We start from the raw sequence: 23,486 nt of genomic DNA on the forward strand, positions 1-23,486 counted from the left end.
TCACCATCACCATCACCATCACCACCATCATCATCATCATCATCATCACCATCACCATCACCATCACCATCACCATCACCATCACCATCACCATCACCACCACCATCATCATCATCATCATCATCACCATCACCATCACCACCACCATCATCGTCATCATCATTATCAGCATCATCATCATTACCATCACCATCTTCACCATAACCATTGTCATTTCAGCATCAAAGCTTTGATACATTTCTTGCCATACTTCCTGGTATTTCATTGAAATATTTCATTGATCGATGATGATTCATTTTCACATCTAATTCAAATAATCTTATAACTGATCGCAGATTGACTGACATTGTATGCACAAATGAAAATGAATTATGAATGAGTAGACTTCTACAAAAAGAAAGCATGTTATAAACAAGAAGTTCCCTATAAAAGCATGAAAGTTACAAATAAATGTCACACAGTCATGGCATGTAGAAATTTGAAGGTAAAAGAATACCTACAGCAAATAATACAAATGACAAAACAATTCCTGCTCTTCAAATAGTCATAAGGGTCTTGACCCTTTGATTACACAGAAAAGATAATCTTTAGTCTCAGTGCTTATATCATCCCTTTGAACCTGTGCTTCATAATATTTGCTGCCCTCTGCCCTACACAAAGAACAGCTCCTCATTAAATAAAATCTTTCCCTTTCTGTTTCTTTAATACCTGATCTCGACACCAACATAAAAACTTCCCTCTAAACCATCCGTCATGTTAAAAACAAAATGGTCACAGATTTGTCTCTACGAGAACTTCGTAAAAACTCTACAAAGTTCACTGGCTCCAGCCCCTCAAAATGAGGAAATGAAGAGACACTGCTGTAATGGATATGGGTCTGTCAGCTCCTTTCAAGCTGGTAATAAACTTTTTTCGGAGGAGAAAGACTCTGACATTCTCTTGGATAAATAAATTTCATTCCTAGCAGTGGAAGCCTCCCTTAGGCAATCCTGCTATGCTCATGCACGGACCTACCCCTGACCTGCCACTACACAAACCTCATATAAAGCTAACAATAGCATACAATTTATAAACAAAAACAACTTATAAAGAAAAACAAAATAAAGAGAAATCCAAAATGACCTCAGCCAGAAATTGGCATCAAGTACAAGCAAAATATATGCCCTAGCCAAAGATAGTAATCTTGGCATCACAGTGCTGTACTGCCCATAGATCTTCACCATCACAAATAAGTGATAAGCATAAATCTGTAAATGTGGCAAATATCTACTATATCTGACTTGATGTCAGAGCTCCAAAGAGCAAATTCATTTTTCATCCATTGCTCTCATTCTCCACCTACTAAGTATCATTTAATCTCATCTTGAAAATTCTCTGACACTAAGTGTCTATCTTATCTTATCATGAAGACCCCTGGCCACTAAGTATCTTCCTAACCTAATTCAGAAGATTTCCAGTCACTAAATATACCTTTAATCTTATCCTGGAAATTCTGAGTTGCTAAATATTTTTCACTCTCATCTAGAGTACCAGCTACATCACAATGACACAAAACTTCTCCGAATGGTATTTCCGTGACCATTGGACTGAGAAAAAAAAATCATCTATGTTGTAATTTTTCATTTTGTTGAAGTGTTTCCTTTCAAGTGATCTATATCCCTTAAGGGAGGAAGTTGTCCTTTTTAAGGTGATTACAAAATAATTTATGTGCAAGTTATACAAGTTTGTTTGCAAAGTGATTACTGGGGGAAGGGAGTAATTATTTCAGTTCCAGACAACTTATTCTGTCAAGGTGCAGGTTTCTTTAATGATGAATTTATTCAATGTTCATCATAGACCCTTTGTTTCAAATTGACCAAACCCTACCACAATTTAAAGATCCTAATATGTGTAAGGATCAACAGATTCTGGTCAATATCTGTTTCCCCTTCAAGACAATCATGGTGTATTACATCTTATAAACATCTGCAAAATCTTGTTATTCAAGAACAAATCTTGAAACAACAAGTAACTGAGATTTAGATTCAATATCTTATAAGGATAGTAAAGAGTTTTTGTTTTTGTTATTGTTTTTTTTTTTTTGGGGGGGGGGGGTTCTCATACGTGGAAGCTTTAAAAGTGCCATGCAGCTAACGATTCTTCGGTCTTCACATTTTGTTATTCCTCAGATCATAAACTGACTAGTAACTAAAACAATAATACGGTATATCCAAAACACTGGCAAGATGCTTACATTATCTGTACTTAGAATGTTTAGGTTTATTCTTAACTTTCCTAGAAACTTATCCCAGTAGGCTAGTGAATATGACACAAAAACATTTCTTCGTATTTCATGCCAATGAGAGGTAAAAAAAAAGAATTTATTAATATTTCTCATGGGAAGGGGACAAACATGAGAAAATGTCTGTATTTTGGCACAAACAATCTGGGAAAACATGCGAAAGCTGACACTGATACCATCAGCACAAGAGAGGACTCGCATTTCACTTTCACAAATTAAATGCAACGTCCAGATCACTCCAAGTTTGAATTCCTCAATTTGTAAAATCCTTTGGTCCACTTTGCAACAGGTTAACAAATAACATGTGTGAATTTTGATAAGGGGCGGATCACTAAGAAATAGAACAATCACAAAACAAAGCAAAAATGACAAAATGAGGGACTCCATAAATTGAATCATCCTAAATATCACCACGTTGCAAAGTCCAGAAATGCAGCAAAATTTCATTAAAGTGTTCCTTTCCGTCTGCCTCTCGACATGCAGAAAAGAAAGTGGTCTCAATGATGTAACTCAAGAAATCATTGCACAAATTAAGGGGCAAACCAGTGCTCCAGTCAAAACCATTGCAAAATTTCTTTCCAATATCAAATCTCTTCCAAACACTGTCAAATCTAGGCAGAAACTGGCGTCGGTTTGGCTGGGCAGCACAATTCCTTCAGTTTGATCTTGCTGGGGTAGTATAGGCTTGTTGATCTTTTTTATGATTATCAGAGCCTCTGCCTTTGGTTTCTCAAATATCTGCAGGATTCTAAAATCACGTCGTGCAAGGGATTGGTATGCTGGCATTCAAAAGACAATTGTAATGCAGTGCTTCTGTGACCAAAACCAATGCCACAGATACATTCAAGGTATCAATTTTTGTTCAGTACATCCAAAAAACACATGAACACTTAACTATTTCTTTCTCCCACTGTGTGTATTCCATGAAAACATTCGGAAACTTTAAAACTTCCATAGCTTTCTTATTTCATATTTGATGATTATGAAACTTTATCACTCTCTTAGTCTGATATTTAAATACTTTATCTATAGTTAAAATCAATTTGTCGTGGTGTGGAATTGGACTTTCATTTATTCATGCTGTGCCAATTAAACTTCCTGGCAGAGGCAAAACACTACATGTGCTGGTCAACTCTGTATGAGGGCTCTTGTGCAGAATGTCTCACAGATTTTACACCCAAAGGGCCAAAAATTGAATCATAAGGGATCTTCAAAGATAGAAAATGCTTCATTCTTAGACATGACAGGCAAATAAATGTAAAATTCTGAGTATAATGGTCGAGTAATATGCTTCTGACAGCTACATGTGATATCAGTGACAAATTACATAGAATAAAACCAAAAAAAAGTTATTCTCTGAGCCTCATGCCTATCACATCAGGCTCTTTCCTTTTCATCCTCCATTTATACGACTCAGCAGCCAGTGTATTCACATTTTAGAATAGTTTAAATCAAATTAACCCACTGAGGACAAGTCCTGAGTATATTTGGGCAGGTGTCTATGTGAAATGAGTGCTGTAGCGAAATTTGTCCGTCCTCAACAGGTTAATGACTTACATTCAGCCCACGATGTACAACAAACACTAAATAACAATTCCTTGCATATGCATGTGTGTATCAGGATGCACTCCGAAGTATGCATCTCTTTGTTCATATGACATGTAATGCACATGTATGCAATTGTAATTTGCATAATCAATTGATTGAATCTAAACTATCTCTGTGAATGCCAGCCTTTGTTTGAGTGCAATGGAATATTACTCTCTAATTAGTTGTTCACAGGAAGTTGTTCAGGAAGTTCCTAATCTTAATAAACACAGAACATTCCTAATCTTAAAGATTAGCTTGAAGTCTTAAACTTTCATGATTACCTCATAGTTCAGCCCCATACAGATGCACTCAAAAGTTCCTACTCTTAAAGATTATTTGATGATTATAACCACAAGATTTCTTGGGGTTTACACTCTCTCCACAAGCCTGGGGTTCCCCATTCGTAGTTAAGCATCGTATGGACATGATAGTAAAAAAAAAAAAAAAAATCAAAATCAAAACTTAGTGTGACATCTCAATAAACCCTATTCCCCCTCAGCTTCCAAGTCAAGTTGTGTTCTACAGGTACACTACAGTATTGTCGGACAGTATAGGGTTTATCACCAGCACTGTATGTATTTCTTCCGGTTCTGTGGGTTAAACATCAATTGTTACTCTTAACTCGAAAATTCAATCTTTAAGGTTAGGCATCTTGCTGATACGCATCGCAGTAAAAATCTACAAGCTATTATCATATAAGTTTAAGACTTTGAAGATTACAGATGTCATGTGAACCTAACTAGTAATATATCTTAATTTTTTCTCTCTCTCTTAAAAACAAAAACAAAAAATCTCTATCTGTGGGTTTGTTTGTTTGCAGATTGCTTTCATTCAAAATCCCCATGTTTCCTCCTACAGGTCTGTCTCCCTGTGAAAAACAAACTTCCTTGAAATTTCAGCTTGTTGTTTTTAGACCACAAATCCAGACAGTCAACAAGCTGCTACGGAAGTTCCCTTTGGCTGGCACTATACAAAGTAGTATCTGGGGTTTTATGAGAACTTGTTACTCCCCATATTATTATATATTATTCTTCAACAATGATACTTATTAAAAACAAAAAACAAAAACAAGAGACCCTAGGGTCTTACACTTACCTAAAGGGTACTGAAAAATGAAAGGGTTTACAACGGAGCTAGGAATGAAAGGGTTATCGAAACTGTTCTTCAAAATGACAGGGTTTACAGAGGTACTGAGAAAAAAAGGATTATCTAAAGAGTGCTACAGTTTGAAAGGGTTTACAAAGGAGCTGGGAATGAAAGGGTTATAGAAACTGTCCTGCCAAATGAAAGGGTTGCAGAGGTACTGATTAAAGGGTTATGAAATGTGTACTGCAGATTGAAAAAGTTTACAAAGGAGCTGGGAATGAAAGGGTGTACAGAGGTCCCCAGAATACAAGGTTATCTAATGCTGCGTTTACAGCACATTTGCGGCAGCCACGGCAGGCCCCGTTTCAGGCCATTGTGGACAAAAACGGGATGGATGTGAAACAGCGTGGTGAGACGGGATAGGCAATTGTGACAGGCTGTGATTGCCCTGGATGCCGTGTCAGATTTAAATCATTTGATCAGATTAAAAGGGTTAACAAAGGATCTGGGAATAAAAGGGATATCGAAGCTGGTATGAAAAATGACAGGGTATCCAGAGGTACTGAGAATAAACATACACCTTTCTGATGCTGAGTACAATTGCCAGGTTAAACATTTAAAAGACAAAATCGGATGTACAAAGGTAGGAGCCATTGACAACCCCCATTTAGTAAAAGTATTTCTGTCTTTGGGTTTACCTTGACCCTGCTCTATAGGAGCTGGTGTTATAGTTGCAAACCACGCCAGCCATTGGAGCTAGTGTCTCAGGATAATACTTGGTTCGATGTCCCAGGCTTCTGAAGTCACAACTTCAGCAGAGTTTCCTGCACAGAACCACTGATATTACAGCAGATGGGGCCTGTCTGCACAGAAAGTAAACTCCTCAACACAGACAAGCGCTATAAACAACTCGAATCATCTCTACTCCGGTCCAACAGACGGCGTCCACGAAAGTGATACATGAAACAAAATGTTTCCAGCCTTGCATCGTACAGTGTAGCTCCAATTACAACAAATAAATATTGCATGGCTTCACATGGCAAAACTAAACCAGTTGGCCTTGGTCCCATACAAAAAGTAAAAACTCAAATCCAAGCCATCCCACTTAGCATTTTTACTCAGTAAAGATGAGCAATAAGTATCCAGGCTCATGCCAAATCGAAAATAAAAGCCGCAATCAGGCGAGAAGTCTTGTCACACGTCATCTTCAGCAGAAGACATATACTCTGCATTGCACCTTCCAATTAACAGCCAGCTCTGGGTCAGGCAACTGGTTCCTGGAGACCGAAGTGATGTAATCAGAGTCCTCCCATCGTCTCGCCTCACCCCGTGTTTTGATTTCTTGCGAAGTCTTCACATACCACACATTGAGGAAATGACAGGTTAATGGCAGGCTCAAATTTAATACACAGTCCCTGTAGGCCACAGGCAGAGCAGTCAAAGTCAGTATCGGACACGAAGCAGTCAGAAAAAATAGTGGATGCCAAGTAACATCATGGCAAGAGATTCTAATCTGGGCTTGAATTGAACATGAAATTAAACCCTACAGCAGTAATAATACCTTCTTCTTTATTCTCACAAGTTTAAAACCTAACTAGAGCTAAATATTTACACAGCAACTGTTACTAATTTCAGCACCAGCTCGGAACATTTCGCAAATATGAGAGCATCAAGCAGTAACGAACAAATTCTTCACTCAGTTCCATCTAAATATAGGCCACATCTGTCCTGTCCCAACTTTGCAGAAGCAACCAACTTGACACCGCCTGGCAAATGCACGTGACGCATATGGTTCATCCAAACCGTCGTGAGGTTAGCTATACGGAATGGGTCCGAGAGCCGAGCAGCAGGGTACGGGAGCGGAAGGTGGTTTGGCCCCCGAACTTAATGACCATCATCGCGGGTAAGCCCCTTGGATCAGCAGCTCCGCGGCAGTCCCACAACTTGCCGAGAATAGAAATTCCGGCAGAGTGGGTAGTTCTTTCATCAAAGACTTCCAGATTTCAGAGGAGGTGAGAGGATTCCCATGGAGGGGTAACGCCACATCCTTTGTGAATCACTGTCCCGTGTTGATACGGAGGGGGGAAATGGTTGAAATATTTACTCATTTTCTCTCTTCTTCTTCTTCTTTTTCCCTCTCCCCTCCCCTCCCCCCCCCCCTCCTATCTTCCACACACCCCCATGATGCCAACAACTGTTAAAAGGGAAAAGACCGTGTAAAATCAGAAGAGGAAGTACAAGGAGTTAATTTGAGGATTGCGCCTTAGCCACCCTCAAGTGCGTGGTCCTCTGACTAACCGCTCTGCAAATTAGTAAAGTTCAGGAGACCAGTCATAAAGTTCATCCCGGTGGGCAGATAGAGACCTCTTTGAGAAATATCAAACAGGACGAACAATCAATTTAAGGAACCAATTTAAAGAATCTTTAAGGAATAAAACTGCACTGCACTTTACTAAGCTGGTGCACTGATGATATCGAACACAAAACACAAGTCAATTTGTCAGCTGAAAAACATATAATTGCCTGTGCAAGGCCCCCAACTACTTAAAGGACAAGTTCACCTTCATAAACATAAGGATTGAGAGAATGTAGCAATATTAGTAGAACACATCATTGAAAGTTTGAGGAAAATTGGACAATCCGTTCAAAAGTTATGAATTTTTGAAGTTTTTGTGCAGTATCCGCTGGATGAGAAGACTACTGCAGTGTATGAATAACTTAGATGTCACATGCGTACAACAGTATAAGGAAAATATAAAGAGAATTTCACAAAATTCCATCTTTTGAAAAAAGGACACATTCCCCTGACTCGTTACCGACAAATGTTATGGGTAATATTATTCCCCCTGCCTTTAGAAAGAGGCAAGTCAAGTGCACTTTTATCATGCCAAAAAAGTGAAAATATGTTGAATTTTCTTTTACATTTTCTTTATACTGTTGTACGCATATGACTCACAAGCTGTAGTAGTCTCCTCATCCAGCGGTTCCAACACAAAAATTTAAAAAATTCATTACTTTTGCATCGATTGTGCAATTTTCCTCAAACTTTCACTGATGTGTTCTACGAATATTGTTGCATTTTCTCAATCCTTATGTTTATGAAGGTGAACTTGTCCTTTAAGCCAAACCAACAATGTTTCTCAGGAAATGAGTAGCATCGACAAGCAGGCTGGTGGCAGAAGTCTAACCATCTAGACATGAAAACTCTCAAACAAGGTAAGTAGCCTCTTTGAATGCAATCGTGATATCAACAAACCTTTGTCTACTAATAAACTTTCAGCCACAGTACAGAGTGTTTCATTACCATACCATGTTGGCTACATTACATTTTAATTATCATATCTTCTACACAAGGAAGTAGAAGTGTATTTCAAATTTCTGCTCAGACCTTTGGAATGCCAAACATACCATCCTACCACACCATCACCAATTCAAACAATCAATATGTTGGTAAAGCTACAATTGGCATTGTGGCCACTGAGAGAAAGTTGGGTTTTACATGAAATATGATTCTCTTTTCCACAATAAGCTAAACATGCATTTGTCACACACACACAAAAGAGAAGATCTCAAACATTAAAGGCTACACTTCCTTAAGATATAGTTTCTCTTCATCTATGTTGAGAAAAGAAGGACAGTTATATTCATAGACTATGGAGGGCAGCAATGAAACAGTTTATCAAATTTTTATGTTTGATTGCCAAATATTACAAAAAAGCTCTAAAAAGTCTGATGGAATTTCATCTTAAACCTTTGAATCACAAGCAAGAAACATCCAGGTTGTATGTTGGTTTTTTTGTCATTTGCTGATTATATAATGACTGATGAATGAATGAATGAATGAATAAATGAATGTATGTATGAATGAATGAATGAATGAATGAATGAATGAATGAATGAATGAATGAATGAATGAATACACACTGTACAATTCATAGCAAATCATGTCTTCACTTTAAAGGGACTGTACAGTACTGGTTGAGGTAGGGATTCATGTTTTGAACATTCCTAAGTGAGATAATGAAAAGCCTCTTATGAAATATGAAAGAGCATGTAATTTTAAGAAGGATTCAACATTTATTTGATGAAAATTGGTTTTCAAATGGCTGAGATATCCAAAAAAGTGCTAATAATAAAAGGCGACATGCCCCAACTTTATTAGTATCTCTTTGTTTCACCTTGTGTTTGGATATCTCAGCCATTTCAAAACCGATTTTCATCGAATAAACTTTTGATACCCCTTAGAACTGCATGCTCTTTGACATCTCATAGAGTGGTTTCTGAATATCTCATAAAACATTAAAAGCTAAATCTTCACCTCGACCAGAACTGTACACACCCTTTAATGAACAGGCCTCATTTGCATTCAATGACTCTAAACTCCACTACTATTTTCAAGTGACAGCTTACAAGTCTCAATTCTGCTATCAATTCTTCTGAGCCATCACTTAATCATTATCTTAATATCATCATTCTAATACTATTGCTATCAACATTAGAATAATAGTATTATTACTATCATTATTTCATATCATTATCATCAATATGATCTTGACATATCTGTAGACTATCTCCTATACTGCCAAAATTGAAGATAAAAAAAAATGAAGTATCTTTGTTTAACACTAAAGAAAAACAAAGATACAGATGTACCTGGTTTATACCACACAAGTATTTCAAAACAACATAGCCGCCTAATTCTACCAAAGTGTCCTCAATTACATAATTGAGTCATGGTGTAAATGTAAATCATGATTGGCGTGACAGCGGAGTAGATAGGGGGGATGGAGGATGATTTTTAAAAGGGGGGATGTACACTCTAATGGTATCACTGTGTCCCTGTAGAGGGTGCCAATTAGGGTAGTAATTATGTAATCAAGGGCATCCTAACATGTGATGGCCTTTTATCACAAGGTAGCAGCTTTGACCAACTGGATGCTGTCTCCCCCCCCCCCCCCCCCCCCCAAGCTCTGGTTCAATTGAGAGTGTGACAGTTGATGAACAGATGACAAGTGTTGTGGAATCACGCCTTTCTATTAAAGTCAAACCTTGCTTGATGGTTGCATATGTTTATAATCATATCCTTTATGCTGTCACCGAATTAGAGTAGGAGCTTTAATTTGGGACCTCTCATAATACCCCCTTCAGATAATCTTCTTATTTTGGTAAGATACGACCCTTTATCGCTCATGGTAAAGACTCACGGGGAACAAGGCAAGAATGACCTTCCGATTGAGGGGAAAGATTAGGTTAAATGGATCAAGAGTCATGGATGGGAATCACTGGGATAAAGTCATAATCACTGATGCCATCATATTGTCAAATTGTTACGTACAGATAGGATCAACATATAATCCAGAGGAAGTTATTTGTCATCTCTTGGAGTAACTGATAAAGACAGAATTATTTATGATGCTGAGGTACATGGAAAAATTGAAGGGAAAGTTTTGATAAAATCTATCAGTCTTTCTTTTGTGTACAATCACTTTGCTCTCAATAATGAACTGATCAAAATAACAAATTGACTAACCATTTTTTTTTTAATTGTTATTTTAAGACATAGGAAACCTGAATCCTTAATTTCTTTCTAAGGCAATACATTTCCAATGTCACAGCATTTGCTGACAGGAACAAATAATCAAATTGCAGTTAATTCTCAAATTTGGCTTTTTTGGTAAGGTGCATATGCAGAGAGATATTCTTTATATGCATTGAACATCAGATGCAAAGATTTGCTAATAAAAAAAGAAGTTCACAAATTGGCAATATTTGACACAATAGCAAGCTAGAGTTGATTTTATAAGATAAAGACAGAATCAAAATAATGTATTTTACAAATGGGAGAAAAGTTTGAATGGTCAAATAAAATTTTGGGAAGGTTTCAGTGAAACACACAAATCTTGCACATGCTCTATCAATATCATCTCAATGTCTGACTTTTGATTTGGCAGATACTAATATTTCTCCGAGCAACCACAAGCTTACTGTTCAAAGCAAAGTTCAGCATCAAATATGACACACAGAACACGTGAATTGTGTACTGTATTCATGTCAGTTTGGAAATTGCTTCTGATACTTCATGTGCTTGAAATGCAAGTCAAAACTTGGAAGTCTTTCCCATAAACTTATAAAGAATTGAACAATGTAAGAACACGAACATGCATTGAAAAGTCAATACCACATTGAACACACTAGTCATGTGTCATTTGCTCAATTGATTATCTAACTGTATGAATAATAAAAACATTTATTTGGGTAAAAACAGGATGGCTCTCCTTTGAAAATCCCACCGCAAATATTTGAGCATCTTTGGGCAACCTCACAGTTAATGAACAAGTTGGGTTCAACATCTACGATGACCTTTCATATAAAGCTGATATCAGAAACGACCACAAATAAGCTTTCGGAAGTGATTTCCAACTCTCGGAGAATGTGAACTTGGAGACCGTGAACTAGATGTTTTAATCTAGTTGAGTCTCACAACTTCACTTTCATAAAAACTTGATAGAGATTTGTTTTGGCATATGTTTCTTATAGACTGAAATTACCCTCTAGAGTTTGGAGTAGAGAGTATGATTGGAAAGATAAGCTTTCAGAAATATCATTACTCACATGATTTAAACATATCAAAATATCTTGGTTATGTATCAGAAGCTCTGTGCTGAAATCATAACTGAGTAATGAGAACCTTAAGCTCTGAAAATAGAAACAGTAACAAAATCAAATACAAATTTTTATACATATACTGTATGAGAGTAAGTTCTAACTACATTTCAAAATTTTATTGAAAGAAAATTACATTGGGGGAAATACATGTACGATAGTATGCTGTGTGCCATATTCTAAAAGTTCTCATTATTTTGTTGCAAGAGTGGATTGGAAATATTTCGTTTTAGAGATAAAGGGAGATGAGATGAAGACTGGTAACTAAGGTCACATTTTGGTGACCAAATAGTAATGTCTGGGTGACTAGATGACTGAATATCTGCAAAATGATTCAACTATCTTCCTTTTCTTAGAATTCCGGGTTATGAATGATAATGACATTAATATTCATCATTTCTCCACCCTGCATGGGCAAATCACACATTCTTAGGAAGATATTCTGCCCAAAGGGAAAAGTAAATCAACACAGATAAGCAAACACAAATACATGAGATGGATGTTACCTTTTCTTTGGGAAAGTAAAGACAATAATCCTACTTTTTACAATCTCAGCATATCCTCCCTTGCCAAGATTTGCCAGCTTAACAAGACTTTGGCAATGATTTAAAAATTAGATGTAATTTTAATTTGTATGCACATACATTATACATATTGTGTTACATTTAATTCACGGTGACTCTTCATAGATGTTAGATAAGCGCTAGAATGATGAGTAAAGAAAAAAAAAATGCCTTGGGGCAAAAGCCAGGATTCCTCGCAGAAAACTAAATTAAAGGAAAATGTTCATTTTGATGAAAGAGTTATACCATGAAATATTCACTGCAGTCACTCGTCAACAACTAATTTTTTTTTTTTTTAATTCAAAAACCAGTTTCATGAAAAAGATGGCTTTTTTTTTCTTATCTACGGTAGGATAGGAAAGTTTGGAAATATATTATTATTTGTAACCCTCACAGATCAGAAAAAAAGTTCTTGCAGAATTCTTCAAATTTCATTAGTCATCCTCAGGCAAGCCAAGGTGGAGAAAATGGCAGATGGTTAAAGAACCTTTGAAATTCACAGTGGCATACTAGTATATAGCCTCGGAGCTAAAAGGTAGTACATCTCTGCATCAGTTGTCCTTCATTAATGTCCTTTTCCACCTCATGATGTGATGTGCCCATAAAGTAGACCAAAAATGCCATTACGGATGATATGCCCGTAAAAATAGGCAAAAGTGTCATTAATACTATCACAACCGGCACAACAAAATGCCATTTATATTGCACACACACAAGATGCTTTAGGCAATGTAAAAGGTAAAGGGAAGATGATGGGATGTGAGAGGAGGAAATAACATATGCGACCAGCCATTTTGAAATAGAGGCATTCTTATGTGACCACTGTTCAAATGCCCTATGTACAAGAGGTCAATTGGCTGTTCAAATGAACTTTTACCAGGCAATTCAACCTCCATGATTCGTCAACAGCATCATTACGAGGGATTGTGATGAACACATTACAAGGAACTCAATCTCTCATCAGCAAACTGTTCCCATGACAACTGTGCAGACATGAAATTCCATTCGTGCATGGCATGTCATGTGATGTACTGTACTCTTCCTAAATACAATATCTTACTTCTTAGAAACAACTATAAATGAACATGGCATACAATATGTACAGGAAGTTGTGGGGGAGGGGGGGGGCAAAGTCTCTATAGACTAGAGATAACACAACTGTACTAATGGTTTTTCCTAACAGTGAGAAGTCAAGATATCCATAATATTGTTGGCAAAGAGGGAGTGATAATCAAATTTCTTTCAAATTATGATAACAAAATGAGTAAAGTTTAACCCACACAAGAAACACAACTAACAAACAAGAATTGTCAAAGGTCAGTGTTCCATAGAAGTCAGTGATTTTGTCCTGTTTCAAAATATGAACTGGGTTCAACAAGTGTGTGGGCTAATAAAGAGTGCTTTCAAAGTTCATATCCCATTTTAGGAAAAGGAGTTTAATTTGATGTAATTATACACTCATCCTTGAGCCTTAATATTCCATCTCTTAATTTTAGTACAATGTTTTATTTAAAGAAAAGAAAGGAGGTATAAGCACTTTACCAGCCAAGGTTAATTTGTATTGCTATCGTAGAAGATAATGCTCTTGAATAATGTTACTATCCTTATTGGCATCATACAGAAGCATCATATTCTTAAATGGAGTGTAGCACTCATATTTGCAGAGAACCTGGTAATCAATGATTTCCTCAAACTATCACAGCAATATCCTCCACATAGTGAGAGGGTAACTGATTCGGGGGCGATAATTAGATCACGGGGAGAATGGTTCTGAGCGACTTGACCTATCAGGGAGTAGGAAAACAAATTAACTCTCTGACTACTGTTAGCAGCCATTTGGCATACAATGACAATGGCATTAGGAATCAGAGGGCCCACTTAGGGTTAGGATGTTGATATTACTCCTCACATATCCTCCTTCTTTTCTCCTATCATCTTCTCATAAACATTTCCAAGAAGCACTCAATGAATTTGTGGAAAATGGCAGGACAAAACGCAGGTAGGAAAAAATAGATTATAGCTTACAAATTGTCCACTTCTGTATATTTCTTTTTTTCATTCCAGTTTGGTCAGTTTTACCAGGGCTCTGTTGCATAAAAAGATGCAATCAAACATAAGCCAGAAAAATCAAACATAGGTCATCTGCCAATCAGAATTGAGTATTCAGGGACTTACGTTTGATTTTTATATTTGATCTGGTTTTTATGCACAAGGGCCCTGTATTCATTCCACTTACAAGATTACACACAACCACATTGCTTCAAAGTTACGGCAATTACCCATACAGTTAGTGCATCTAAGAATAACCAAGGAGGTATTAGGCAAGCTGCTCGCCTAATACCTCCTTGATATAAACCTGTTCTCACACTCAAAGGGCCATCAGAGATAATTCCTCCTAGTCTATATTACTATTCACTGAATTCTTCAAACTGCATATTTCATCAATTTGCAGGTTTATCACTAATTTCAATCTCATCTTGCCCATTCTGAATCCTGCTTCATACATTTGTGCCTGACACGTTCTTTTCCCATACTGGTAATTTCCAATAAATCCAGTCTTAAAACTACTTTCTTATTCAGCCCTGAAAAACATGAATGATTCCGTGAACCCAACTTTCAATTTTAAAGCTTTTGTACATTAGACTAAATCCTACTCCTACACCTAAAATCTTTGTGATACTCACACGCTAAATGAGAATAGACATTAGTCTGATAACCGAAACAGAAATTTGAAGGAAAAAAAAATGTCATTCAAGTGGTTTAAAAAAAAAAAATCATGGATTTTTTATAGTCCAAACCTCAAGTTTTGGCCTAATCTGAACGCCTCCTAACATGTCAGCCCATAGCAAAGGTCATTGTGATGCGAAGGGGATTAACAGAATACTAGGATTACATAATCCCTTTTCAATGTCTGTGAGTTTCCGGATTTTAACGTGAATCAGAAAAGAGAACAAACCACTGAATGTGTTGATCATGCAATAATGAACAGTGAGGATTAAGTGATACTGGATCTATATTGGAGTCAAGCGTCATATCAGATTGAAGTAAAAAAGATCAATGAATAATAAGAAAGAGAATGAAGAATGGCCACAAAATAGAGAAAAAATATTCTACTTGTATTCTAACAAGGCTGCCAACATTTACAAATGTAAATCAGAGAGAATTCAAAAGAGCTTTCATAGAGATAATTACAGGTGTGCTACATGCATCTTGATAGGGGAAAATAATCCCCAAATCACACAGGATTTTTTATTCTTCTTTTAGGACACAAACGATTAACTTTCTGAGGAGCCTTTCTTACTGCAGAATCAGCAGGACTTGACAGGACTGTCTGTATTTGAAATAAAGAGGGCGCCAAGTTTTTACCTAATGGGTATATTAGTACAGGTTTAATAGCATCACTCCATCAAAGTGTCACAAACACAACACTTAACATTTACCAGAGATTTGTTAAAATCGGAAAAGGGACAAATATCTGGAGGCAATGGGAGAAGAAACTAACTGTTGCCCCCCCCCATTTTTTTTCTCATGTTTCCCCATCAAGCCAATCTGCATCAGCATTGCCATGGCAACCAGCCCTGTGTCATCCATTCTATGGAAGCTAAAGGCAAGTTGCATCAGGTTTAATGCGTCTCACTGCTGGTTACTGCCTCATCATTCCTGGTAACTAAATTATTCGGCTTGTGGTGGATGTTTTCTCCATGCGATACAGCACTGCCTACCCACAGGATATTGATGAGAACTTAAAAACTGTATGACATCATACCAAAAATATATCAATGTGAAAAATACAAGCTAACATTGCAAACATATCAATCACAGAACTCTGGACGAATTTCCTGAAATGCTTCTCCATGAAACATGATTCAAGACAAGTGACTGGTTTGCATGCAGTCATATACATGTATGTCCACATACAATAAACGTAAGTGGATTAAAAAAAAAAAAATCACTAGTAGCTTACAGCATTTCTCAGAATTACTATCACACCTTTTAAATGATCTTATCCTCACAAAAGCATCAGTGTACATGTAGCTTTAAATCTTTTGAGATCACTGCTTTCCAGAAGAAGACCACTTGGATTTCAGGCTCAATGCTGCATATAAACCTAATATTCAAGAGATTTACCGGGGAAAAACATAGACAAGGCAATCGCCAAATTGTGTCTCGCCCATTCGCGTACAAGGAATTAATATTTTTTATAACTCCCAGAAGTTAATTGACCTGCTTATGACCTTTGACCTTGTGGTGACCTTCAACACCCTAAGGGACATTTACCATCCAAGTTTGGTCACAAACGGACAAAGGGATCAAAAGTAATGAGCCATAATCGAAACGCGCCATAAAAACTTAAAGTGAAAACTAAGTTTCGGTAAGTGCTTGAGAACCCCTCTAGCGCCATTTCATTTTTGCTTGCAATATATCGAAAGAGTCCACTAAGAAACTTACCTCGCTGACGCGGTTTGCCGGAATGATGAGTCGGTTTGGAGTATTTTGAGAAAAATAATAATAGTAGGAAAACCGACTTTTATTCCAGAAGGCTCCAGACTAACTCGGTCTCGGGAAAAATTCGACCCTACTTCAGACAATTCACACGCAGTAAGTGATCGCCACATTCTACTGGCCACTGCATAATACCAAATGGGGCCTAACTGAATGGACAGGAAAGTGCGTGCTAACGTAATCCTGTACAAAACAAAACAAAAATGGCAGCGCGCGGTCCTCAGTTGCTGAGACGCACAGTCTTTGGAGTTTTTGTTGTTGTTTATCAAGCGCCTTTGATTGTTTTAGAGGTGCTTGATAGGCGCACACTACTTTTGCATGCACGCAAAAGATGTTTTTGATGCGCGCGTTGTAACAGCTCGGACCATTAATGCAGTAGCCAGAACACGAAGCGCTAGTTTATACAGGCCGCTCCCATAGGACAACACCTGTACAATGATCAGAGGGACAACCATTACAACTCATCCCGCCGTCAAAGCGAAGCCGAGTTATACCCGAGTCCGAGTTTAGCCTGACCCCGTTCGGGTAAGTTCTGAGACTGAACGTTTTTGGTTAATATTTCCCATTTTCGTCGTTACCCATCGAATATCTTGTTATTACAGCGTTATTCCGCACATTTCCTAGGCATACCTTTACATTTGGAGCAAAATTTGACAACTTTTGCAGGCGTACCAGAACTTTGTTTGGGCTTTAACATTGGGCCCTAAAAAATTTGTTGACCCCTTTCTGTGACCTTTGACCTTGTGATGACCTTTAACTCCCAAAGGGACAGCTACCGTCCAAGTTTGGTCACAAACGGACATAGGGATCAAAGTTATGAGCCACAATCAAAACGCGCCCTTAAAAACATAACATTGGGCCCTAAAAGTTTGTTGACCCTTGTCTGTGACCTTTGACCTTGTGACGACCTTCACCTCCCCAAGGGACATCTTCCATCCAAGTTTGGTCACAAACGGACAAAGGGATCAAAAGTTATGAGCCATAAACGAAATGTGCCCTAAAAACTTAACATTGGGCCCTAAAAGTTCGTTGACCCCTGTCTGTAACCTTTGACCTTGTGGTTACCTCCAATTTCCCAAGAGACATCTACCATCACCCAAGTTTGATTGCCATTGTAGCAACATGTGCTGAGTTACGTGTGATAAGAGTCTTGCAAGTAAACTTTAACGTATGACCCCAAATGACCTTTCACCTTATCATGTGACCTCTTACGGCACTATAACATGAAGGTACCCCAAGTGCATCCATCACCCAAGTTTGATTGCCATTGTAGCAACATGTGTCGAGTTACATGTGATAAGAGAGTCTTGCAAGTAAACTTTAACGTATGACCTCAAATGACCTTTGACCTTATCCTGTGACCTCCAACGGCACCATAACATGAAGGTACCCCCAGTGCATCTATGACCCAAGTTAGGTTGCAATCCAAGCAACTTATGTGAAGTTATTTGTGAAAAGAGTCTTGCAGGTAAACTTTAACATAGAAAAGAGAGTCTTGCACATACTCTTTAATATATGACCTCAAATGACCTTTGACATCATCACATGACCTCTGACAACACCATAACATGAAGATACCCCTAGTGCTTCTATCACCCAAGTGTGGCTGCCATTGCTGTGACAGTTGCCAAGTTATGCATCATAAGAGAGTCTTGCAGGTAAACTTTAACATTTGTGACAGACGACGGACGACGGACGGACGACGGACGACGGACGGACGACGGACGGACACCATTTGGATCCCTTAGTCTCGCCTTCACCTCCGGTGGGCGAGACAAAAAGGAAAAGGCGCATCTACCTACATGTGCACATACAACCAAATTGTCTAGTCTGGCATATTATCAGTTTATACACTTTCCACATTGTTATCTCTGAATGGTATGAAAAGGATGGCCAAAATGTGGCAACTGAGTCAAGCATTGTTAGCAATGACAGATGTTGGTCAATCAGGGATCCAGGAGGGCTGTACTTGTCATCTGCTGCTGATTCTCACCTTTCAAAGATTAAATACACTTGAGTGTACCCATCATCAATCACACATCCAAAACAAACTGCCGTCTGCCGAGAAAATTACTATCGTTCTTTTGTACATCTTCCTCAAGAACCTAGCAGATTTGCCAACAGACGTACCAGATATTTGTCATTAGATGTGTTGGTTAATGACTAAACTTTGAAGATTGCAGTTGCCTAGCAACAGGAGTCATGAAGATGCCGTATACCAGTTTTGACAGTGACTCACAAGGTGCTCTAGATAACTTTATAGTATGATGAACAGGTACTTGGCTACACATTACCCTTATCACAATTATGAGAACACAGCTTCTACTCTCAAAGTACTGTTTAACAGTACACCGTACCATGAAAACAAAAGAAAAGAAATCAAAACAAAAACATGATACAAAACTCCAAGCTGTCACTGCAAACACATATATTTTGTGAGTTCAATATGTCACAAATGCGGAATTGTAGAAAAATTCTTTGAGTGGCTGAATTCAAGATTGAGAGCAACATTAATGGAATGGGAATGAGTATTACCCCTTTTTGAAACAAAACTACACTATTTCACACCTTTTGCAGGAGAAAAATGAGTGATTTTCCATCTTGGAGAAAACATACAGCACATACACATAAGTTAAGGAAGGTCATAGTTTTTGCAAGTTATTCATTTCATAAACATCAGTTGACTCATGAGAATTGCATAATTGAAAACACTGCAAAATATATTGCGTATACAGTATTCCTTCCGCCATCAAACATTGCTATGTCATCACTGGGGACTTGATTGTATGGCTGTTAAACAGTTCTGTCACAAAAGCAGGCAGACAGTTGCCATACTCCATTCTTGCTGATGAATGCTGCTTTTATCCTTTCATGCAAAAAAACTTGAATGTGAGCAAAGGTGTGAGTCTCCCCATCCCAATGTGAGTGAAAATCAATCAGCCAGAAAGAGAAACCGGAGCACTATACCAGACAGCAGGGTGTCAGCAACCCCTTCTCCCAAGGTAATGGCCTCACGGTCATTGTTACCTGTAACCACTGCGACAACCCTTTCTTTTTTACGATTCCTTATGATTTTGCTGAGTGGTGCAAAAACATGTCGCTAATAATCTCCCAATATTCATCAAAAACAGATGGAGGAGTCAGGGCAAATCAGGAATTGCATCAGCGATACCAACGCTCCCTGGAGACGGAGTTCTGCTCCTAATGGACGATGAGCGGTGGAACAAGGGGGGGGGGAACTAGTCATGTGACTTTATCTGCAAACTCACCTGACTTTTCCTTTGGTGTTCTTGAGTACCATGGCTGCATACGATTGGCTCACTCCGACGAGACTCTTTCCATCCACCTCAATGATCTGGTCGTTGACCTTTATCCTGAGAGACAGAGAGATGTAAAAAGACGAGATAAGGTGGCAGATGTACATGATAACTGCACTGAATACGACACCTCTTCGTCGATTTGCTCATTAAAATTCACTATTCCAATTCCTATTCTATCATCAGTCTTCATTGGCTAATCATGAATAGAGGATTGCCAATCAATTGTTAAAGTTTAAAGGGACTGTACAGTACTGGTTGAGGTGGGGGTTCATATTTTGAACATTCCTAAGTGAGATAATGAGAAACCTCTTATGAAATATGAAAGAGCATGTAATTTCAAGGAGGATTCAACATTTATTTGATGAAAATTGGTTTTCAAATGGCTGAGATATCCAAAAAAGTGATAATAATAAATGGCGACAGGCCACGCCTTTTATTAGGATCTCTTTGTTTCACATTGTTTTTGGATATCTCAGCCATTTCAAAACCGATTTTCATCAAATAAACTTTTGATACCCCTTAGAATTGCATGCTCTTTGACATCTCATAGAGTGGTTTCTGAATATCTCGCAAAACATTAAATGCTAAATCCTCACCTTGACCAGAACTGTACACACCCTTTAACACAGAAAGGGCCCATGGCACATATGGTTCCCATGACACGTATGGGGCCCATGGCACATTTCCAGCACCCACACCAAGGGCCTGAAGTCAGGTCCTGCCAGTCAGGCATACAAGTCAATCACAAAGCCCATATGATACTGGGACTGGGGTCAACAACCTTTCCTTTTGTATGAAAGATCTTAACTATAAGTACATTCACTTGTGCACGTCCTTTGGGGAAAGAGAAAAGCTCTTTTGTTTCCTTCTTCTTCTTCTTCTTCTTTTTGGTTTAATAAAGAAAGTGCATTTTATTCAGTGTTTGAGATCACACCATGAATTCCCCATAATTCTGTAATGCACCACTTCAGAGGAAATGTGTCCGTCCATTATTAAAGCAGAAGGATGGTAAAATGGGGGCTAACTCACAAGGATGTGTCAAGAAAAATTAATGTTGTGGGGGTCATTGCCATTGTTGACACAGACTATGATAATGGTCAGTGTTCTATGTCATGTCAGTATCCTCACGAACACAAAAACAATATAATAATCCCTTAGACTAGAAAGCCATATGATGAAACACCAGTCAACTGAATTTGATGCAAGAAGCTAAAAGTAGAAAAATAAAAATAAACAAATAAAAATCTATATCTTGGCAGAAAGAAAAAAGAATTGGGGCTGAAATCTCTGAACATCTGCATTTGTGAAGGTAGTAGCTTTTAGTATGATAAAACAGATTGCTTTCTTTGACACAGAGACAGAAATATGAATTAGTTGGTATGCTTGAACAATTGAAATCCTAAGCAATTTGAAGTACATTATACAAGAGTACAAGCAACCTCATACCCACTCAGTTTTTATGTTAACCTTCAAGGCTGTATATGTGCGTATGGAAACACATAATTTGTCATTTACATTTACACAATGTAATACCTTTTGACAGCTTTTTTTCAGTTCTTTTATTTGTAGAATGATTTAAGAAAACAACTTACTTGAAGTCAACGCCTAAAAAAGAAGTAGCATGTACAATGTAGTTATTGATGAGGGTGAATTCACCATTTGGGGCTGAACATGCTCCATGAGGACTTAATTCATTTTAGGTTTATACAGTACTGTAAAACATGATATATTCGCGGCACGAAATTTTCGCGAATTGGAGCCGACGGCCTTTTTCGTGGCAAGAAATTTTCGCGAATTGCCTCTTGCGTTCAATGCATATAGTGTAGATAAGAAATTTCGCGTGCATTTTCATTTCGCGAATCTTGGGGCTCGCGAAATTCGCGAAATTAAAATGCATTCGAACATTTCTCGTCTTACAGTATCTGAAAAAATACAACTACTAAAAATGACCTCTGAGTAGCATTTAACCCACTGAAAATGGGCTCATTTGCTACAACACACATTTCCCACAAACTCAGGCCCGAGTATACTCAGGATTCATCCTCAATGGGTTAAGCACAACAATCTTCTTTAAAAATATCGTAACTCATACATCGTCATGAAACAAGTCGGCCCATGAGAGCATCATGTACAAAACACACTGAATCCTTTCTATAGCTAAGGAGCATTTGATTACTCTTTTTCAAAATGCAAACAGGTCTGTGGGGACAATATTTATAGGTAATAAACTTCAGATGAAAATACTTTTCTGAGGGAACAGCTCAGGGGATGAGGTCTGCCACTATTCTTGCCAGAGAGGGCAGTCTTCATTGATGCATCATATATGATGGCCTTAACAGGCCTATGCACTTTTATGCATAAGTAGCTTACTCTGCTTTTTAATAAGCTGCTCAGAAACACTCTGAATGCATTTCATCTTGCTGTTAATGTAGAACGCAATTCAATGGAGGAAGAAAAGGCCAGTTTATTGAAGCGGTCAAGCCACACAATAAGAGTCAGGAAGCTGTCCTAGATGAGAAGGCTATAGGTGGGCGTAGATCTGTGCTAGCAGTCTTGGAGTATGATCTTTTACATGAATTGTCATTATCCTTGTCAAGATGGCTACCTTCCGGCCCCCTTACTATTTCAGAGAAATTTTCCGCTGCTATATGATACTGTATAATGAGAACACTACAATGGTAAATCATTCAGGGGATAATACTGTCTTCATGAGTTATCTCCCTGACCCCAATCTGAAACATACACTGGCTGAGGTCTATAAAGCATGCCTGACATGGAATAAACTTATGAACTTATAAACATGGGGGGAAGGGGAAATGGGCCAAATTAACTATTGAGGTTGTTTAAATGAAATTTACATGTATGGTTTACATCAAGTAAACTATGCATACCATGCACAGGCATGTGTCAGCGTGTGTTCATTATTGAATGCACATGTCTGCAACATCTGCCTAATTCCTGGGATTGGATTTAAACTATATATTTGTGGAATTTTTAGTAAACTGTTTTACTGAAATTTGTATATACATATATATTTCATTACAGGCATCTGGGGAATGTGTTCTTACAAATTTTTACCTTGAATCAACTTGGCAGAAAGGGAAAAAAATGAAAATTCAAAATTTTCAAAGTTGCTCTTTTTCAAATGTCTCAGATGCACATCCGCTATCATAGTGATAAAGGTACCTCTGTTCGCACACAAGAGATTCATTCAATATATACATGACTGAATTTATTCTCAATATGGCTGTCACATTGAACTTTTTTTGCAATCAGTACATGCAACCTTAACACTGATCATCAGCATAATTTCCACTGAGTGAAAGAGTAAGAGTAATAGATAACTCTTTGTGGGACTCTGAAACTCACTACTACAATTACTACATTAAATTCTGGGCCCCATTTCATAAAAGACGTTAGGATGGCAACTCTTGGTGGAATGACAACTTCCAATAGCAACAGCCAATTAGGAAGCTGGAT

The 23,486-nt window shown here is 37.9% G+C and overlaps 1 pseudogene; it reads right to left on the reverse strand.

Moving 5' to 3' along the window:
* Positions 1–23,486, reverse strand: part of LOC139745244 (uncharacterized) — a 314,489-nt pseudogene that overhangs the window by 65,419 nt on the left and 225,584 nt on the right.

The sequence above is a fragment of the Diadema antillarum genome, unplaced genomic scaffold (assembly GCF_040938485.1).
Source record: "Diadema antillarum isolate AM-2024a unplaced genomic scaffold, OU_Dant_1.0 seq00001244_RagTag, whole genome shotgun sequence".
Taxonomy (NCBI): Eukaryota; Metazoa; Echinodermata; class Echinoidea; order Diadematoida; family Diadematidae; genus Diadema; species Diadema antillarum.